Here is a 4,503-nt window from a genome sequence, read left to right as displayed (position 1 = left end):
TAAGGCAAACTGCAGTTAAATGACTTACCCAGTATCATACCAGTAGTGTTTGAGCTCACATTTTCTAACTCCAGATCCAGCACTCTATTCACTGTGCTAAAGTGCTAGAGACAGGATTTGAATCCAAGTCTTCCTGACTCCCAGTTCAGATTTCTGTCAACCACACCATCCTTCCTCTTAGGTATTATTATACACATCAGTCTTGCTGCCTGGTGTTTTGCCAGGTTGGACTAAATGGCCTCTGAGTCTCTTCCCACATTTTCCTTCTATGTTCTGTGGGAGGCAACCATTGTACTTCAATTCCACTATATTTGGGAGAACTAACCTACATTTTATTCCCTATCATTATAGCTGGTAATGCGTAAGTGTACCTTAGGTACTGTATTATCCAGATACTGAAAACTCTTAGCTTCATAGAAGCAGAATTATATCTTGAGACATTCCATCACCAGTTCATTTGAAATCTTCTCCCCAGAAAGGCTGCAGTCTTCTGAGAAAGTCCATCATGGTATCCTTGGGATAATGATAGAGAAGCCTACACTTGGTGATCTTATTGGCACAGGAGACTGGATAAAATGGACCCAGTAATGGGCAATTTGGTTAGCCTGCTTCTAGCATGCATAGGCAGCTAGGTGGTGTGGTGGATAGAGTGCCAGACCTGGAGTCAGAAAGACCTGAATTCAAATCTGGCCTCAGATACTTACTAGCTCTGTGACCCTGGGCAACTCATTTTACCCTGCTGGCTTCAGTTTCCTCATATGTAAAATGATCTAGAGAAGCAAATGGCAAACCGCTTCTGTATCACTGTCAAGAAAATCCCGAATGGGGTCACAAAGAATCAAACATGACTGAAATGATCGAATGATAACAATGCATGCAAAATGAAGCTTATTTCAGACTATACACAGTTATTCCATGATTGTTTCCTGTCCCCATATCTCAAAGCAGAGAAAAGGCTCTGATCAATCTGTAAGGCATTTAGAATTGAGGGTTAGAATCGAGTAAGTATGCTAAAAACTCTGATGACTCACCCTTGTTCTATTTCCTGCCTACCTTCAATTAAGAAGTTAATAACTATTGTAATCATCAGGGTGAAGGAAAAGAGCACCATCAAGTCTGTCTCTCTCTCTCTCTCTCTCTCTCTCTCTCTCTCTCTCTCTCTCTCTCTCTCTCTCTCTCTCTCTCTCTCTCTCTCTCTCTCTCTCCCTCTCTCTCTTTCTCTTCCTCTCCTCACCCTTATAGACATAAAATTAGAAACTTGCAAGCTTTGAAAATTCAGGAAAGGTTGTTATCCAGGTTCCACACATTGGCATCCATGACAAAGTTTTCATGAAGATAGTCTAGTGCTTCAGAGCAGCTCCTGGGGCAGCCCATGAGATCCAGCCCATCAATGAATCAGACCATACAGTAAGGCACCAGTTTCTGCAAGCAAGGGAGCAATCTCATCCATCATCTTTGCCTCATCTGAAAGTGGACTTGGTAGGGCAAATGCTTTCAGTTGGAGCCCACTCTTTCCAGGGACTGAAGTGATATGGGAAGAGTGTGCCCTTGGTTCAGAGGGATGAATTTATACTTCTTTTCCTATATAGTTTTTCGTTAAATGTCTTATCAATGTTAATTGGTTCAGTGATATCAGGGTGCTCATCACTAGATGAATCAATGATATAATGAAGATATCAGCAGGAATAACTTAGCACAGTGCCTTACACTTAACAAATGTTTATTAATTGCTTGATAGATTGAATACCACTCTTGACAAAAACCTCAGAAAGATATTTTAAACTTTCCAGGATACCCTTGTAACCCTGAGATGGAAATCTAGGCAGACTAACATTCTGGAAAATTGAATCATCAGTGACACTGGGAGCTGGGAAAAGGATACTGGGAGTTGATAAGGACTATAATATACTTAGGTGGATACAGAATTGATTGAATGACCATGCACAAGGACTTTTGATTGATGAATCAATGTTATTCTGTATAGGGGTGTCTCAAAATATTCCAGGGATCTTTCAGTATCCTACACTGTTCAAAATGTTCACAAGTGACTTAGAAGAATGAATCTGAGAACTCATTCTAGATCCTGGCCCACACTGATGGTCACCTTTGAATTATTCACAACTTTGACAAACACATGCCATCTAAAACACATTTCCTATTATGGAGGAAATGAGGCATTTCATCGGAACTGTAAAAAAAAAAAGTGAATGAATATTACAAATATCAACCAATTGAGATGCCTGAAGCACATTTCTGAGCATGTCATTCCTCTGCTAGGAGGAGGAGAAAGAGGAAGAAAAGGAAGAGGAGGAAGAGGAGAAGAAGAAAGAAGGAGAAGAAGAAAGGAAGGAAGGAAGGAAGGAAGGAAGGAAGGAAGGAAGGAAGGAAGGAAGGAAGGAAGGAAGGAGAGAAGGAAGGAAGGAGGGAAGCAAGGAAGGAAAGAAAAAGGAAGGAAGGTAGAAAAAAGGAATAAAGGGAGAGAGAAAGAAATAAAAGGAGAGGAAGAGAGAGAAAGAAAGAAAGAAAGAAAGAAAGAAAGAAAGAAAGAAAGAAAGAAAGAAAGAAAGAAAGAAAGAAAGAAAGAAAGAAAGAAAAAAGAAAGAAAGAGCTAGCTTCATTGCTTTCAGGGTAAAATTAACTCTGATTTTTAAGACCCTTCATAATGTGACTCTAATCTCTATGTGATTTACTTAACACTTCTGTCCTTCATATGCTCTTCATTTCAACATAATTTGATAACTTTGTGCTCCCCACAGTGTAATCATTGGAAGCTGTAGTCTACTTGTTGGGGATAAAGTAGAGGAGATCCTTGTTGAAGGACAGACTGGGTGATATTTCAACTAAATTTCTATGAGACCGACATCACTAATTCAGTTTACAATGAGAGGATGTGTGTCAGAGTAGATAGTCTCAGAGCCAGGAAGGCTTGCGTGCAAGTCCAGACTCTAATACATATTGACATGCCAGATAGCCTCTCAGTGGTTTAGTCAATTCTCAAAGATTGTAAGTTTCAGAGAAGGGACAAATTTGCATTTTTAGGAGTTCCCTCACCCATGTGGCTTCCTATACCAACAAAATAACAAGTTCATACTCTATACCTAATTTTTTTCAGGCAATTGGTTGCCATGCAGACTGGTAATTTATTTATTCATTCATTCATTCATTTATGTGTGTGTATGTATGTATGTATGTATGTATGTATGTATGTATGTATGTATTAAGCTTTCAGTCTACTGAAATTACAACTGGACTGATCTGGTTCTTTAAGATTCTTTAAAGTCACAACAGTTAGGCACTGGCCCTAACAGTCTTGAAAGGTGATAGTAACTCAACTCCCATAATGTCCCTTCCATTCCTTTTTCCACATGCAGAAGATCCTTCAGGAAAGCTGGACACAGCTTCCTGAGATGGAGGGGGGACCACCACTAAGAGAAGGTAATGTTTTTCCTTGAGTGTCAATGCCAATCTTTTCTTTGAGACTTGGTTTCTGTTCTCAGGCTCCAGTGTAGAAGGAGACTCTCCTACCCCTCACAAGGAATTTGAATTGTAAACTTTTATAATTTGTTCTCTGGAAAGGAGAGAGATAAAGTCACCTGTCCCAGAATGATCGTCATGGTAAGTATCCATCAAAGATAGTTGATTGCACAACAAAGAGTCATTTTCCCATATCATTCTTATCTAATAAATGCTCAGTGCAGAGTCCAGGACTACAGCCAGCTGCAGAAATTTCTAAATGAAGAACAATAAGGGAAATAACTTCATTGCATCCTTTTTCCTCCCAACACATGCTTCAAAGATGATAACTTGTATTGGTCAAAGTGACTGCATTCTTTCATAACTCAGAGAAAGGAAATTATTCAGTACAATCAACACAAGGCTTGCATGATTTACTAGAAATAATAGGAAAAAAGAAAAACTAGGTGTTTCAACCCAAACAGCTAGTTCTGGCCCACAAGGTGTTTAATTTGGAGTAGAAGGGAGACTTGTATGACTGGGAAGGGACTCTAAATTCTCACCAAAACACCAAAACTTAGGAATGAATGACCAACTGCCTTTGATATTTCTATCTCTCTTATAGTTTCAGTGGAGAAGAACATGTCCATTATGACAGCATTAACAGTCTGGATCATTTTTGATTATCAGTATCCAAAGTTCCCCCATCTTGATCTGACTATGTCTCTGATATCTCTATATGATGTATATCCAGCATATTCATTGGTCTCTAAGTCTTTCCTCTCTTCATTATAGGATAGCTAGGTGAATGAACATTCATCAATGGGATCTTTCATGATAGAAGACAGAATCCTAATGAAGGCAAAAATATGTATAGTGGGTGAAGGAAAAGTGCTTTGGAAAGCACACAAACGGAGATTGCAAGGAACCCAAAAGTCACATTCTGTTGAAAGGGAAAAATTGAGGCCACATCATTCAGTAGGGTGCCCTTGGTTAAAGATTTGTTCAACTGTTAGCTCTAAAGGAGCATTTCTGTAGATATCACTAGAA

This window comes from Notamacropus eugenii, chromosome 2, assembly GCF_028372415.1.
Source record: "Notamacropus eugenii isolate mMacEug1 chromosome 2, mMacEug1.pri_v2, whole genome shotgun sequence".
Classification (NCBI taxonomy): Eukaryota; Metazoa; Chordata; class Mammalia; order Diprotodontia; family Macropodidae; genus Notamacropus; species Notamacropus eugenii.
This window is presented reverse-complemented; position numbering follows the sequence as displayed.